At 37.5% G+C, this 18,219-nt stretch overlaps 1 protein-coding gene across 2 annotated transcripts in view; it reads right to left on the bottom strand.

The window, feature by feature from the left end:
- SYT2 (synaptotagmin 2) overlaps positions 1–17,939 on the bottom strand; it is a 76,429-nt gene extending 58,490 nt beyond the window's left edge. Inside the window, exon 1 of one of the 2 annotated variants that reach the window (XM_087962442.1) lies at positions 17,894–17,939. The gene's annotated coding sequence lies outside the window, so the exon portion shown is untranslated. Of the gene's footprint in view, positions 1–4,359; positions 4,490–17,893 lie in introns of those variants that run through there. The other variant, XM_087962444.1, reaches the window with a different exon arrangement.
- Between the last annotated feature and the right edge of the window lie 280 nt (positions 17,940–18,219).

Below are 18,219 nucleotides of genomic sequence, written 5' to 3'. Positions count from 1 at the left end.
CCAATACAGCATCTGTGATTTTTAATTGCTGGTGTTTAAATTTCTTTCTATCCAACAATATTTGATCATTTCTAATTCTGAATCTTCTGCAACAAAGGCAACATGCAGATGTTCGTAAGATTGGGCCTTTTTACTAGAGAATTCCATGGGCCAAAACCAGCATGACCATTGACAAGATGTAATAGGAGCTATAGCACAAACCATCCAGGGAAAATCAGACTAGGAGGCAATTGTGATAGCCTCATTCTGCACAGAATATAAGTCAAGGTCATTCAGCAAATGAACCACAAGGTCAATTTAAAAAAAAACAAACACCACAAGATTTTTCTGCAATACTTATGTCGAACTCACATTCCTTTAACTCTTTACTTCAGTTCTTATTTTAGGCTTATTCTGCAGATATAAAACAGAACTATTACTTAACAGTGAAAACAATTAATCAGTGGAATGGCTTGCCTTCAGAAATGGGAAGCTTTTAAGAAGAGCCATTTGTCTGGAATGGTACAGGGCATGGGTGTCAAACTAGCAGGCCGCCGGCCCGATGCATCATATGCAGGCCACGCCCATCCCAGTTCCCTGAAGGGGAAAAACATTGTGAAATGTCATATGATGCTGTGATGCTGCGAGTTTGACGCTCATAGCATAGCTGAATTCATAGTGTAAAAGGATAGTGCTCATTTCATCCCCATAATGAAGGATCAAGGGGGTGAGGCACCAGCACGCTGCTGGGGTCCAGGCAAGAGTGAAGGAACCTCCCTCTATCCACCAAGGGTCAACTGAGTGACCAATCAGGATTACAGATGTGACATGATATGGACTACATTTCCCAGGATGCCTTAACTACATTTACCATGATGCATTCCCTTAAGGGGACAGCTCTCAATTCCTAACTAACTATCTCAATTCCCATTACCTATAAACTGCCTGGACAGCACAGGGACTTTGCTTGATCAGGGGGTTGGACTAGAAGACCTTCAAGGGCCTTCCAATTTTGTTATTCTGTTATTATTATATATATCTAGTATATTAGTATACTAGTAATATTAATATAGTACATCATATAAACATAAATCTAGAATACAATTATAAATTGTCTAGTTACCTCTAAGCAAGATTCTTCATAATTATTTCATGTTTAAGTCTGTTAGGCTCTAAGCTTAAAATATAAGAATCAGGGGTTTAAGAATACTAATCTCAATATATTACTGTGCTGGAAATAACACAATCCTACTTTTGATTTATATTATTTCCAGGCTGTTTCCAGCTAGTCAGGCTATTTGTAAATATAAACCATGAATATGTGGCCTGGCTAGCTCTGATCCTTCATTTTAAATCCAATACTTTCATTAACTTTTAGATAAAGATTTATCAATGTGGCATGTAATCTTGGATCAGTTATAAAGCCCATACTTTACAAAGCCCTGCAAATTTGGTAGAATGTATTGGTCTTAATAGTTAGCTTACAAGAATTATTTGCAAGTGCAGGTGGTTAACATTTACATATCATCTTAAACGCACTGGAGTGAAAACAGTATTGAAGATGTCTTCTCTGGTGCAACGAGCAGTGACGAAATATATTTTTATGCAAAAGATTCATACATGGAAGGCACAAAACTATTAGCTTCTAATCAGAAAAAAAAGCTATTTTCTATAACAGTTAAACCTCTTGGACTTTTTTTTTCAAAGAGGTAATGCCAAAATATGATTTGATGATTTAGTACCGGTAGCTTCATCTTTACTTCATCATTGCTAAAACAGGACATTTAGTATGAATCTATATAAACCAAAGAAACATGGTTCAGCAGCATGAATTATAATCTCGAACAACTATCTGTAGACCCAGAAATCACCTTGTAACATACAATCCACTTTCAAACTTATCATGTATCACTATAAAACTTTATTCTACTTCATACATCATCTCTCCCCCAAAGTGTGATGATACTAGTGATTTGACCAACTTTTAGAATAGAATAGAATAGAATAGAATAGAATAGAATAGAATAGAATAGAATAGAATAGAATAGAATAGAATAGAATAGAATAGAATAGAATTGGACTGAATTGAATTCTTTATTGGCCAAGTGTGATTGGACACACAAGGAATTTGTCTTCGGTGCATGCTCTCAGTGTAAAAAATACATTCATCAAGAATCATTAGATACAACTCTTGGTGATAGTCATAGGATACGAAATAAGCAATCAAATCATACTAAGAAACTAAATAAAACAATATAAATCATAAAGAAAAAGCAACAAGGGTTATAGTCATAAGTGGGAGGAGATAGGTAATAGGAAGGATGAGAAGAATATTTTAATAATGTTACAGATCAGTTGTCAGGCTCCAGCAGCCATCACAAATGTATCCGTGAGGGAACAGTCGTAGCAGAAAAACAGTGGTCACACAGATATTTCAAGGTTGCCTCAGACCTGAAACTGTATCACTTGAGCATACTGGCATTCCTTGAGAATCTCTTACAGAGTTATTGTAATATTTTTATACACATATGCGCACACACATATATCATTGCTTTCCCAAGTGGTATTGCCCAAGCAAGAAAGCTAAGTAGAGTAACCTCTGGTTAATGTTTGGTTGGGAATCAACCTGGAAAGAAGAAGGCAATGGTGAATCCTATTTGTATTGCTACCAAGAAAAGAATATGGACATGTGGATGTAGCCAATAGGTGCTGAGATTTATTTGAAGATGGCTTTACTTTGCTCTTAATAGTATTCTATTTCTATACTGTGGGCATGTTCACAATCCTTTTGAAAGGGAGAGGACACATTTTTTGAGGATAAATTTGATGTAGTGGCTAAGGCATTAGGCAAGAAACCAAGAGACTGTGAGTTATAGTCCTGCCTTATGTACAAAGCCAGCAGGGTGGCCTTTGAACTGTTAATTTCTCTCAGCCATAGGAAGCAAGCAATGGCAACCCACTTCTGAAAAACCTTGCCAAGAAAACTGCAGGGTCCAGAGAGTCTCCGAGATCTGAATATAGTTGATTGATAGAACAGAAAATAACAAGGTAATTTTTTTTTTTACAAACACAAAATAAAATTGATACTGGCTTCTGCAGAAATTTCATCTTTTGGAGAAATTTCTTTCAATCTCTTTCTCTCTCTCTCTTCCTCCCTCCCTCCCTCTGTCTTAAAATGTTCATCCACATTTCCCGTTACCCTGCCCAGAACTCTCTTCTAGCTATTACAACAGGACTGTTGTTTCCTCTTTATAGCAAGAGTCAGGTCTTATCCTCCACTAGGGAAGGGCAGACGATGGTAGTAAGGTCAGTGGATCCAAGCTCATATCAGTAAAATAAAGTTCTTCTCTCTCCTAAATCTAGAAAGCTGTCTCACAGAAATAAATGATATTAGAATTATCTGCCTGTTTGAAGAGAACTCCAAATTATTTGAAAAGGAAAAAGAAAACAAGAACTGCAATAAGGACTTCGGGAATCACAGTGCCCCTGCGCTGTCATCGGAAGGCTCCTAAGATTCCCATTTAGCTTTCTCTAAGCAGGGCACTTTTCTCTGAGTGATCTCTTTCTCTCTCTCTCTCTCTTCCCCTCTTTCCAGGAATTCCCGGGAAAATGGCTGCTTGGTTTGCTTGAGGGTCAACATTGGTAACACCAGCAGGGTACCAAATCTGCTTTCTTTCCATATGTTGCAGCCATTCAGCTGCTGTAAATATTTGCAAAACATCTCCTCTCTTTTAGAAAGAAATCCCTGGCTTTGAAAAAAAATGTAATTATGAAACCAACTTGCTTCTTGGTTTGGTCCCCGTTTCTTCCTCCTCCACGCCCTCCACCCCCCACCCCCCAGTCAAGTTCTACCGCTTTATATTTATATCTTTATATTTGCGCTTTGATATCCACCCTCGGTCTCCAAAGCTTCCGTTGTTTTACTGAACCCAGGTCCTTCACTCCAGATACCTCGCCTGGAGACAAATCTGTATGTGCTCCGAGGCAAGCTTCTTTTTCCACTATATAGTGCCTTTGGGCCCCATCACTTTTGGAGACCAGCAACACCTCCGAGCCTCGCCGGGATCTGCGCTTTGTGCCATCTTGGGCTTCCGCAGCGCGGGCCGCCCTCTGTCGCCTCCTGCAAACTTTCGCCGCAGAGCCTGCCGCACACGCGGGGACGCCGAGCCAAGGCCGGCCCCTTTCTGCTTTTCTGGCGGGCGAGTCGCGCCCCCATTAAACCACGCCGTTTAGTTAATCGCCTCGCGGGCGGGAGTTTCCCCAGCTGGTTAGCAGGAGGCGGGCAGCGTGAGGCGCACTGGCGGCGGCGGGGCGGGGGATTCCCTACTTCCCGCGGGGTCGCCATCCCGAGGCGCGCTACGCGCTGCTGCAGTCTCTTACCGAGCGAGCGGAAAGGGTCGGGCGCTGCCTCTTTTCCTCACCGCCAGCCGAGCCGCTGCAGAACTTGGGCGCCTCGCAAAGCTCCCATCCAGCCGAAAGACGCGGCGGGCTCTCTCGTTCCCTCCTTCTTCCCTCCCTCTGCGGTAGTGCGAAGACAGCGCGCTCCGCCCGCCCGCCCGCCCGCTCCCTCCCTCACCCGCTTGCTTTTGGTTTGGCATATTCCGCACATCCAGCGCATGCAACAGCCCGCCTCCCCCAAGGTCCGGCGGGAGAGCCCGTTTTTGTTTAAATCCTAAAGGCCCGATGACTTTTGACCACCTGCTCTTCGTTTGCCTCCTTGCTTGGGGTAAGAGCAAAGCTCTGTGTGCGGTATGGGACAGCCGGCGGCAGGCCAAGACATTTTGTAGCCTGGATTGTACCGGACGCTGGTCAGTTTATTTCGGCCTGGGTGGAGATGAGGGAGAAGTCCCACAAGCATTTCTCCTGAGGAAAATAAATAATTGTAACTGGTAAAGTGAGCCACTTTCAGGATATTGGAAAGCTGCCTCCTTGTCCTACTGAGTTGTCTTCTCCTCCAACCGGGAAAAATCTATGGAGATTCAGAGAATGTAAAGTTGTTGCTGCAGCTGCCCTGTGAAACTGCTGCCTGGAACTGATTCATGCTCTGGTGTATGAATACATCCTCAGTGCATCCCTCTTTCCATGAAAATAACTACATTTTTCTCCAAATATCTGAGATTAAAAGCCTGACTGCCAGAACTAAGGCACTATATGATTTATTAGTAAGTATGCATATTAGAAATGCAGTTATTCAATTATGCCACTGCATATTCCATCTTTCCGAGGTAGGTAAAATGAGGACCCAGATTGTTGGGGGCAATATGCTGACTCTGTAAACCGCCTAGAGAGGGCTGTAAAGCACTATAAGGCAGTATAAAAGTCTAAGTGCTATTGCTATATTGAGTAGCATTTAACTTGGGATGTGTTGTTCAATCTTAGTTGTTTTTACATATCACATCACAAGCACTATGCCAGGGATGGGCTTTTTGGCAGTTCAGATGTCAATTGCAGCATTAAGTGTCCCCCAATCAGAGGTGGTATTCAGCAGGTTCTGACCAGTTCTGGAGAACCAGTAGCAGAAATTTTCAGTAGTTCGGAGAACCAGCAAATCCCACCTCTGACTAGAGATTTTACAGCAGGGGTGTCCAACCTTGGCAACTTTAAGACTTGTGGACTTCAACTCCCAGAATTCCTCAGCCAGCTTTGCTGGCTGAGGAATTCTGGGAGTTGAAGTCCACAAGTCTTAAAGTTGCCAAGGTTGGACACCCCTGTTTTACAGTATCCTTCCCCTGCCGTGCCCACCAAGCCATGCCCACAGAACCAGTAGTAAAAAAATTTGAATCCCACCACTGGTTTAAATCACAATCAAGTGATGGTGATGAGGAAGATAGATTGCAGCTCCTATGTCATTCTTGGCCATTCTGCTATATAGTCAGAGTTGATTGATGTGAGAATTTCAGAATATCTGGATGGCCACATAGTATCCATATCTGACTAAATGTTAACACAGTTCATGCATACCATTTCAATCTTTTGCTTTGTAAATTTGCAACCAGATTTCAATAGATTTGTGGCCTGGCTTGTCAATATCAAATGCTTAAACTGGCAGGTTGCAGAAGAAAGACATTGCCTCAGGGATAATGTCTATAAAATCAACAGACTATCGGGAAATGAATGAAATGAAATTATTTACATATAAAGTACAATATAGACTTCTGCTAGAAATAGGTTTTATTGTTATTGCCTGCACCTTTAAAAACTGCCTGTACTTTTATTTTTTTTATTTATATAAGTAGTCCTCGACCTGTGACCACAATTGAGCCCAAAATTTATGTTGCTAAGTGAGAAAGTTACGTGAATTTTTCCCCATTTTACGACCTTCATCACCACAGTTGTTAAGTGAATTGCTGCAGTTGTTAAGTTAGTAACATGGTTGTTAAGTGAATCTGGCTTCTCCACTGACTTTGTCAAAAGGTCACAAAAGGTGATCACAAGTGTCCAATTTTGACCATGTGACCATGGGGATGCTGCAATGGTAAGTAGAAAAAGCAGTCACAAGTCACTTTTTTCAGTGCTATTGTAACTTTGAATGGTTACTAAAAGAAGGACTACCTCTAATCCCTTTATTTTATTTTTTTATAAATAACTCAAGGCTGGGAATGTACCTAATATCCCTCCCTCTCCAATTTTCCCACAACAGCAGCCTTGTGAGGTGGGTTGGACTAAGAGAATGTGACTGGCCTCCCAGGCAACTTTCATGCCTAAAGTTGGACTAGAACTCACAGTCTCCTGGTTTCTATTCTGGTCCTTAATCTTAACCACTAAACAAAACTGGCTCTATTGAATTTAAGTGTTGCCTAAATGTAGAAAAGGAGTTAGGATGTTGGGATGGAATTCCACATTAGTTTCAACTGAATGGCTCTTCTGTACACGTATATACCCCAAAGCATGGAAATAAGTTGCTAAACAAAATAAATGTTTTCCATGATTTTTAGTATATATACATGGGAGTTCTTTTTTTAAAAGTACTTTGGCAATCTTAAATTGTGTGGTTCTATACATGCCCTTGACAGTGCACTCAGTCAAACTTAATGGATCTCTTCTGAGTTAACCTAGAAGATTCTTCCCTTGAGTTCGTTGCTTCTTTGTGATTGCAGCTGAGAATTACTACTGAAGGACAAAGCAGCAATAATTCCTGTCCAATTTTGGAAGAATATTGAAGAATATTCTGGAAACTGCAAATAAAATGTTGCCTGTGTGACAAGCCATAAGTAGACTAGAAACTTTTAGAGACTGAAAGTAAACAAAATCTCTGTAGTTGGAACAACAGTTCATCAGACTAAAACAGGAAATTGCCAGCCTAAAATGAAGTGCATCAATTATTACAAATATCTTTTAAAGCAATATTTTGATTGTAGCTGTTTAAAGGTCTCAAATGTTCATTAGGAAAATGGTACAAAAGAAATAGATAAGAAGCGGGGAAAGAGGGGGGAAGACTGTCTTAAGTTCTGACATTCAAATTGGACAAGAAAGTTGGCTGAATCCAGAATTCCTCATAGGAATGAGGAATAAAGAAGTATCATTTCCTTATTTCTGAAATCTGAAGTCCAGCACTATTGTTCAGGCAACCTATTGGAGAATGATGGAATCCATCGGAATACAGTACCGTAGTTATTTTCTTCATTTAATCCCAAAGCAAAGGGATAAATGTATATAGATGATAGCGTATCATTCTTATATGAGATGAGAGATCATAATTATCATGCAGCTTCCCAGCAGGATATGCTGACTTATTTCTTTCAAATTGTCCTCTGAATGATTAGATCACTAATACACAACTAAACTGACTAGTTAATGGGAGTTACGTGAGCAGCTAGGTTGGAATATCCAGGAATCTATTTGGGAAACATGACTGCCTTTTGAAAATGTGACAGTGTGTTCCTATCCTTCCCATGCAGATAAATTTATTTTAATGGATTTCTGAAGCTAATTGACAACGCAATAAAAGGAGAAATATAGCTAACCCAATAGGGAGGTTGAGCAGCCTATCAAACCACCTTATTTGACTTGTAGAGTTGCAACAGGAAAGGCAATTCTAAATTGCCATTGATTCAATAAGTTCAGATAACTTAATTGATTGTAGCCAAGGTCTTTCTAAGGAAAATACGTGGTAGATTCAAACAAAAGTTAATATGTGGGCAACAAATATGTGCTGGGGAATTCAGGGAGTTGAAGTCCTCCAGGCTTAAAGTTGCCAAGGTTGAAGACCTCTGTTCTAAGGCACAGATTTGTTGCCCACATACTAACTTTTGTGTGAATCTACCACATATTTTCCAAGAAGAAAATTTCAGCAACATAGTTTTGTAATTCATGGGGGGTGGGGGATGGGTTGAAGTTACTTTCTCAACAATTTCTGAAATATAAAACGTTCATGCATCTTTTGTAAGTCCATTTTTTCAGTGATATCATAACTTTGAAGGTTGCTGAACAAGTGGATATAACCTAAGGACTACCTGCACTTCTGAGAAAGCAGGCATTAGAATTTACCCAGTAATTATTTCATTGCTCTTGCTATCCAGTTTGATTAACTCCACCAATGTCACTTCTAACTTCCTGAAGCAGCATGACAGGAAAATTGTGAGCCTTTTTCAAATTAGTAGTTAAATGGGGAGCCCAGAAATATAGCACAGAGGTGGCATTTATTGTTAAGAGTTCCCTATAAAGCCACTTCTTAATTTTAAATTCCAATTTATTTTATTTATATCTATTTTATTCTTTTGCTGAAGACCTGTAAGTTTTACTATTTTTACTGGAGACTTATATTTTTTATTATTTCTGCCATGAGAAATATTAGAATATTCACATTCTTGTTTCTCAAACTTCACTCAAGACTACTAAACAGTTCAAAGTTAATAGAGACCTAAAAAATAAATAGCCACTTGTCATAAATAACCAATCATCTCTTATTTTTCCTCATATCTCTAAAATAGATACAATTCCCTGGAACTGGATCTACAAGTAGAGATACAAACTTTTAGACCAGGGGTGTCCAACCTTGGCAACTTTAAGACTTGTGGACTTCAACTCCCAGAATTCCTCAGCCAGCTTTGCTGGCTGAGGAATTCTGGGAGTTGAAGTCCACAAGTCTTAAAGTTGCCAAGGTTGGACACCCCTGTTTTAGACCTTTCTGCCCTATGCCTGAGGGAACTTCCCTTTCTCAGATTGCAGCCATTTGTCCAGCTGCTGCAAGGTTTATGCAACAAGGGGATGAAGATTTTTTAAAATAAAGAAATATTACTGGCTTTATAACTAGACAATGCCTACTGATGACCCAAACAATATTATCAATTTTTGAGCTTCTGACCATAGTTAACGACAAAGTGGACACTCTAAAAGAGACTTATTCAGCTTAACTAATCATCCAAATACTACTGCTGAATCAATTTAAAACAAGCTCATGTGACTTAAAAGCAGATAAGATGGGTCCTAATTTGGAATCTAAAAGAGAGTGAGGAATAAGCTAAGAGGAGCATGCAAAGCAAGTTCCACCCTGCTTAGAAAAATTAGATGAAAGCCAAGCAAATCATAACTGTTACTTACAGTCAAATCTGATTACTCTACAAATCCAAAATAAGACAGTAAGGAGAGGAAAAAGGAGATCCAGAAATGTAGCCATTTTCTTCCAGAGTCAACCTTTACACTGAAAGGTGGTTGATTGATTTGTAGAAGATTGAATGACTCCCACCCAGGAGAGATTCTAAATGAATCCTTCTATCATTTAAACACCCCACTATTTCTATCCTGTTGTTTAGAATGAAATCTTTTTTAAGCAAGTTTGATATGTTCACATTCCTGCATTGCATGTATTTCACACAGAGGGAGTTCGTTCATTAATAAGTCATCTTGGCATTCCTTTACTTCAAAGCTTAATTGTAGCAACATAAAAACAGGTAATTCCAAGGACATTTGCCACCACTGTCCTTGAGAAGTGGTGATGCATTCCCTATTTCCTATTTCAACATGGAATATAGACATGGAAAAGAACAACAGAGAGCCCTTGTTTCTAACATATGCTCTTGGATAAAATGTTACACTATACAAAAAATGTAAGTAATGGAAATAAAATAGAGATCAGGAGAGGAAGCAAGATGTAGCCCAAATCTTGGAGAGTTACTAACTGTGGATAGAGTAGCACAGAGTTCTACTCCATCCATGGTCACCCTTAGCTCAACACATCTAAAAATAGACACAAGCCCCAAATCATCACTTAGGGTTACAGTTCACAAATAAATTCAAAATGTGCTAAGGAGAGAACCTGAGCGGAAAAATCATTATCATCTAGAGGTAAACTATCTCTTATTCTGAATTGCCAACCTGCAAAAGTGCATCACCCAAATTGCTGCTTTACTTCAAAACTACTAAAGCTTATACAATAGCAAGAGTGATGGTAGACAAATTTCAACCAGTGCATTTTTTTCAACACTGAAGGAATTTTGGATGTCATTCCTGTTGAATGATCTCAATCATCCTCACTAATATTAAACACAAGTGTTCTATCCAATTACTGACTTAAAAATTGCTGGCTGGAAGAACAGACTAACAGTTGACGTCCTTCCGTGATTTTATACACGTGATTTTATATATCCTTCTACATACCATTCATGAAATTAGCAGTGTTTCAAATTGTGTGTGTGTGTGTGTGTGTGTGTGTGTGTGTGTGTGTATATATATATATATATATATATATATATTTTATATATCTCACATGAAACAAGACTAGGCTGTTTTCAGACATTAAAGCCCATGTGAATAATGATCACCAACTGATCACACTCCATTTCCAAGGCAAATCTGATACTAGGTTTCCATGCCCTGTCAAGAAACAAGTTAATTTTGAGATGAGGCAGAATAGAAGGCTGAATTGCGCCACGGTTGATACTAAGGAAATATCTACTTTTCTGAATTCAGAACAGGTCTTAAATTCAGAACAGAACTTGGACAAACTCTATTTCCTCCTTTTCCAAGGTCCAGATAAAATCCTGACCCTATATACTGATCTGTGCACTGTACACAAAACCCAGAGAAAAAAATGGGTAAACTTCCCAGTAGAAACTGACAGCAAATAAGTTCAAATTGGTTTTATTCTTATTGTTTACATAACAGAAAATAACTGATGGCAGAATGGCCCAGGGTCAACCATACCCCAAAACCCTCCAAACAAACCACTAAAATGTTAAAAATTAAGTGATCACCTCAAACTAAGATCCCTTAAAAGCTTCGTATACATCTAAAATGGCCAGAACTAAATTTCAGCAAAAGGGACAAATTCAATTTTCTTCTGGAATACAGTGTATGGTTGTTAAAAAAAAAAAATGCAAATTCCAATTCAATATTTCTATTCCAGTTTTAGTTTGGAAGGATTTTTTATGCAAATCTGCTAATCATAACCAGAATCTCCCAAATTTACAGTTATTGATATTCTAGCCTTTGAAAACTTTCCACTATTGCAAGATCCAATCTGGGTAAGTCACCATGACCAGAGGTTTACTCTTCCGAGCTTTTGGACTTGTGCTGAATCCCATCTTCAGGGAACTTCTCTCTACTGGAATATGTGATGCCTTCTTATTGGCTGATTGGTAGTGTTGATGGCTGGCAATTGGCTGTTGTTTCCTTGTCTAGCCAAACCCTCGGCTCCTAAGTACCTAAGAAGCTTTTCACTATGGCCTCCAGTGCTAGTATCAGAAATCAAATTTATGCTGTATTTTCTTTATCCATTTTTCCCTAGAATTAGATCCTGTACTTTACTTTTATTTTATTAATTTGAAAGAGATGGTGTATGCATTTTAAATACAATCATATATACATTTTAGAAAATATTTTCTTAAATTCATTGAACAGGTTATTACCTTTCTGCAAATTGAGAATATCACAAGTTTTGCCCAATCTGATTTTTCAGGAATGTGATGGAAAGTTAATAGGTTCACTGAGGGTTTCTTTCCTGAAAATGCATTATACTTCTCTTAATTTGGGTACTCAAATAAATATTGCCACTCCTATTATATTAATAATGATCTGTTTAACAATGTATTCAAACACGTGTTTTCAATCCTTACAGCTTGATAAATAAGGCTATCATTTGCTATTGCTGTTATTGTTAACTTAATGCGGTGACCGCTGCCAAAGATTTGGATTTAGCCTGAAATGAGATTTGTATAGAGTATAGTGTTTACACTTAGTTACAGCAGCACATCCAATCTCCATGATATCTCCACCATCTGAGTTGTGCTATGTGATACACCTCATGGCATTCACTAGAAACCAGCTGCTATGTGATCATTGATTTTTACAAAGAAGATGACTGATGAATACCAATAGAGTAGTAAGAAGAGGAAAGGAAATATGCAACAAACTGTATAACAGGATCATTCAGAATTGTCCAGAGATTATTGTTTAGAGATGAGGGCATTATGGACTTGTCCAGTCTGGATCAATTACACGGTCAACTTCCTAATTAGAAAGCAGTGGCACTATCTTTTATTATTTTTCTTCTAGTAAATGGAATATCTGAATTGTTATTAACTACTTCTCAGAGACAATGTTTGACTGGAAGTTGCACAAGTGGATCATTGTTCTTTTTTTTAATTTTAATTTTTCCTAAAGCAAACAATTTGTATTCATTCTATCCCCCTACCTTCCCACACCAATTCCAAAGTGGTTACTGGATTATTGTTCCCTTGAATCTTAGGGCTGGAAGGCACCTTGGTGATCTTCTAATCCACTACTTCCCCAGGGCAAGATCATCCTAGACAAGTTGTTGCCCAAGTTTCTGTTTGAACACTTTAGCAGTGAAGCACTCACAACTCCAGGAGGCAGTTTATTCCACTGCTTAATAGCTTTCATGATCAACTAATTCCTCCTTATTTCAAACATGAATCTGTCCCTATAAAGCTTAGACTTGGGGTACTCTGGAAAATAAATCCACATCTTCCTCTTCTTTTGATATGTGGGCCAGCTAACATGTTTGTGATTAATCTTGTCTATAAGGAAGCATTGTGATATGATGGTCAGAGATATGCATGTTATATATATTTAGACACGATTGATATACAACTTCCAGAATTCCCCACTTACATTAAGAAAAATGTGTTGAAAACTGCAGTTCCAACATGGGAGATTGCCACAGTTGATAAGTTAGATTTAAACTATACTATGGTTGTTCACACAGTCAGCCAGATACTTAAACTGGATTGGCATTTTCTCTACCTATTAAATCCTTCTCAAGGATCTGGGATATGATGGTGATGGTGGTGATTACATTGACCAGTGCCAGATCTCATTTGGAAGTTCAATAGGACTAGTTACAAGTTTATTTGTATAGTATATTTATTATATTTATTATTTTAAGAAAGTGTTGGCTAAAGAATCCTCTGATGCATCCCCTTCTTCACTGATAGTCACAATGTACTTCATGGCTTTAGCAGGATTGTCCTAGGAAGTTAAAATGATGTGTCACTTTGTCCTAAACAAAACAACTAAGAAGTCTGAAGTGTCGGAAAGTGTTGGAATATTACAGACAGTACTCTCACAGCCAATATTGCCACAAACTGAAGGTGACTCTAGGGTTGTATATTCATGAATTTAAAAAATCATTTTTGGGTATCTTATTCTGTTAATATCCATTCAATGTGAAGTGGCTTAAGTGATTAGGAGCAAAATAGAAAAAAGAAGATATATATTAATTTATGGCTTTTTAAAAAAACACACCCTAATTAAATCATATTAAGAGGGCAACTGGATAACTACATTCCATATGTTTTCAGGGATTCATAATAGAATCAGAGACAGCATATGTGCTTGGAGCAGAGGAGAAAGTAGAAAGAAAAAAATAATATAATTCAGAAATAAGTGAAGTAGTGTACGCAACCAAGCTTTGATGGTTCTTTTCAACTGATCATAGATAAAACATAATTATTTCATAGAACAATTCTGTTTCAAAATCTACCATTGGGGATAAATCTGTAACAAAAAAATAATTGTTTTGGTTTATGAGTAACATTTTCTCTTTCCAAGTGCGTTTGGTACTCACAAAGGTCATACTGCTTTGCTGACTTTCCTGACAGAACCCCATGACATAGTGGTTTATTAATAGTCCTAATTATTGCTATTTATGAATTACTGGAATTACTGCCATCTGTCACAGGCACCAGTGTTTGCCAAGCAGGGCTGCACTTGGTTAAATTATCATACAAACCACATCTAGAATATCAACAAGAAATGGCCCTAAAGTGCATCTATGTGCATAATAAAGTTATCTTGGGATGGGAGGGTATACTGCAGTCTCTGTTCATGTGATAAAAATATATCTCTCTAGACATTATTATGGATTTGCTGTGGCTGCTTTCCAGATTATTGTCTCTTTCAAAATTTCCAGTTAGCACAGTCTTTGGTCATGTTCTCTAGGCATTCTGATAGTTGGTACCAACATATCTGAAGGATACAAGATTGTGAAAGAATGCTTAAAGTCATTGCAAAACAAAAAACAAAAAACACTCCACTTTTGACACTCCACTTCAAATGCATTGTTTCCTAATTAATTTGCAAACAAGTGATAGGAAATGATATATGAAAAAAAATAAGGTCCAAAAGATTCCCTTTTATTCCTTTATATCTCATCTTGATTACAGAATCCCATTGGGAAGAGGAATGCATATGTTTTTTTCCTAGTGCTTACTGTAAATCCAAGTACTGTGTATATGCATGCATGTGGTGAGGAGGGTAATGTAAATTCAAGGTTTTTTAATGGGAAGCATGACACAAATATTTCAAATGAACACAAATCATATAGATCAGGCTTCATGCTGTTATGGCTTATAAACAATCATTTATGACACGATGTTTTATATGAACTAAAATTGAAATTTATTTCATAAACTGTAGATTCATGTGATGTGTCATCTAGGCTTTGGCTGTGATTAGGACAGGAACTGACAATGAATTGACCCCCAACTATTGTTAGTTCAGAATTCCTTAGATTGGCCATGCTAGGTAGAGATGATGGGGTTTAACATTTTATAACATCTCTGGATAAGAAACAGGACTTTATAAATTGTAATTCTCTGAAAGAGAATACTTTCACTTCCTGATTAATTAGCTTTTGAAAGTTATTGGATATTGTTCTATATAGTCATTAGCTGTTAAGCTGTTGTTTTTAGAAACAGGCTGACATATTAAGCAAATTCTTGCTCAAATTATGATTAATGTTTTTTGCAATTAATTGATCTGGAACTTGACTTGATTTGTCCAGACCTAGAATGGAAGGTTATTTCAAAGTTATCCTCACTTCCTCCCCCTGCTCATAGAAACAAGTTTAAAGTTGCTACAAAATGGAGCTACTCCACCTACATTATATTTGCTATTCCTCTTATGCTCTCTCAGCTTCTTTGCCATATGAAGGATGTGTGGAAAGGGATACAAAGCCTCAATTAGATCACCACAGATAATTTTCATTTTCTGTTTGTTCTGTATACTATTGGTTGGGGAGCAGGTAGAGTTGTGCAATGTATCTGTGGATTGATATGCTGGTTGTCTAGCCCCAGAATCTCACCATGACATATACATACATTTTCATATATATAATACACAGAGTATATTCTACACGAGAGTCAGTTTAGACTGATAGTTAAAGGTATCTGGTTAGAAAATAACTAGCAGTTATAATTCTCCCTTAAGCACAAAGCAGGCTTGTTACACTCAGTAACCCTAGGAAGAAGGCAAACATGTTGTCAAAAAACAACAACCATTGTCATGTCCAGGCAGTTGCCAGGAGTCAAGAGAAAGTCAAAAGTATTTTGGAGGAATAGTTTACATCCTGTTTTTTCAGTCATTCAAGTCAGTGAATGCAAAGGTCAAAGCAAGTGATGAAGGAAGATAGCTCCACAAAAGCAAGTCTGCAGTAAGCAGATTCAGAACACAGGTTGGTGGTAACAAGTGTCCATCTATCTCAGTTTCATAATTCAGTACCATGGAGAGCAATTCTTGCAGCCCAATTACAGTGTATCTGGAGCCACTAGACTGCATTCTCATAACATGGCTGCTCTACTCAGTACTCAGTGATGCAGTAGCTGATGATCAAAGGAATCCCAAGGCAGTTAACTTGATGATACTGAGAGATTCTCCTGTTTAGGGTTGTGTTTTGGAGAATTGAATTAAAAATAAAATAAAAACCCATTTGAGGACAGAAACAAGTAAGTGTTGTTCTCTTCCTACATATTTCAGAAAAGGGTGTTTAACAAAATAAAAAATAAAGTCTAGAGTACCTTGAGATGCCTTATCCCACAAGACTGGATGTAGATTCCCATTGATATGAAAGTAGCTAAAAATCTTTATGCTTTCCTGTATCTGCTGTGCTATATTATAATCTTGGTCAAAGTAGGAATCTGAGGCTGAGAACATTTTCACTAAACTAAAGCTCACTTCTGAGAGAGTGCTTGGCAGATCTCTCTTGATTTTATAACACAAAGTTGCAAATCTCAGATGGAAAGGTCTAATTCCATTTTCTCCTTAAAGTTGATACCATTAATTTTTAAGAGATTTGAAAGCATGACAATATTCTTCTTTACAAAGAAGTAAAAAATAAATGGTGGAAGTCATGCATATTGATGTGGTCAAAAATAATGGCCAAAACTTTCTCCACCTTTTTAATACACTACCCAGATTGCCCTTGTAAAGAACTTCCATTTTAAGCACTAACTCTATACCTGCAAATTTTACTAAAAAATCTGGCATAAAAGTTTACTATCCATGCTGACATTGCTCTTTTTTGTTTGTACATTTAGCTCTTCTTTAGAATCAGGATGGGAGATATGCAGTTAGTTGTCATTATAACCTAAAGCCCATGTAAAACATGTGGGAAGAGGCATTAGCATTTTCTTGCCACACTCTTTAAAATTCTTACTTAGAGGTATACTGCCTTCAATATAGCAATGCAGCCATCATTACTAGATTCCATTGGCAGTTTAGGTTTCTGTACAAATAAATACCTCTGTGGTGGAAGGAAGTTTATTTTAGATGGCCACACATTAGGTTTAAATATCTCCTGGCCAACAAAGTTTTTGCCCCCAGCCCAGCCTAGCCCAGCCCAGCCCAGCCCCAGTGTCCGTTTGATTGTTTTAAAAAAATCTTATATAGCTTGCAATGTACTGCCAAATATATCCTTAACTGAGATTGTATGATGATATGGGTTTGAAACAATCATTTACTGTCCCAAGCTTCTTTTAAATGGAGCATTTTTGTTTAGTAGAATTTAAGAAATGTCAGAGTATGTGGAATGTGCTATCTGGAGGTTTCAGTAATGGATGGCATTTTAATAATTTTAAAAAAATCAGTCATGTGTGGCATTTTAATAAAAATCACTTTCATATTGGGTATAAATGAAATGTTATATTAGTCTTTAGTTAAAGAGCAGAGCTATCTCAGTAACTCCACACAAACAATATCTCCACCCAGGTTTGCTTTGATTATGTTACAGATGTTATGCATCTGTATGGGACATGACTGTGGAAGGGTATTGATGTGCTTGAATATTGGTATTGGAGAAGATTATTGGCAATGTTATGGATAGCCAAGAAAACAATCAGAGGTATAATAGAACAAATCATTCCAGGGTTCTTATTTAAGGCACACCAATGACTAAGCTCAAATTATCCTATTTCAGAGAATGTGAAGATCTAGCTCGCTGGAGGAGGCTCTAATGCTGAAGAAGGTGAAAGAATAAAAAAGGGCAACGAGCGGATGTGGATGGATTCCATTAGAGCTGTGATAGATGCACCATTGGAAGAGCTGAAGGACCAAACTGGGGACAGATCACCGTGGAGAAAATCTGTTTATGTGGTTACTAAGAGTTGACACCAATTTGATGGCCCTTAATCAATTTAACAACAGAACAACATATATTTTGATAAAAATAGCTACTCACCAGCAATCTGATGTCAGTATCTGGATCACAACTTGAGCTGTAAGTAAGCATAAATGCAAATATAATTAATATAATATAATAATATAATATAATATAATTAATATAATATAATTAATATAATATAATTAATATAATATAATATAATATAATATAATATAATATAATATAATATAATATAATATAATATAATATAATATAATATAATATAATATAATTAATATAATACAATATGATATAACATTTACTTTCAGCTACCAAATAGTCAGAACTGATCTATGCAATTAAGTAAGAAGAATTCATGGAAAAAACAGTAACTTTAAAAACAT

The sequence above is a fragment of the Notechis scutatus genome, chromosome 3 (genome assembly GCF_049901735.1).
Source record: "Notechis scutatus isolate UNSWTSFEM ecotype Mainland chromosome 3, rNotScu1.2, whole genome shotgun sequence".
Classification (NCBI taxonomy): Eukaryota; Metazoa; Chordata; class Lepidosauria; order Squamata; family Elapidae; genus Notechis; species Notechis scutatus.
The sequence above is the reverse complement of the archived record's forward strand: the minus strand, read 5'-3'. Positions and strand labels throughout refer to the sequence as shown.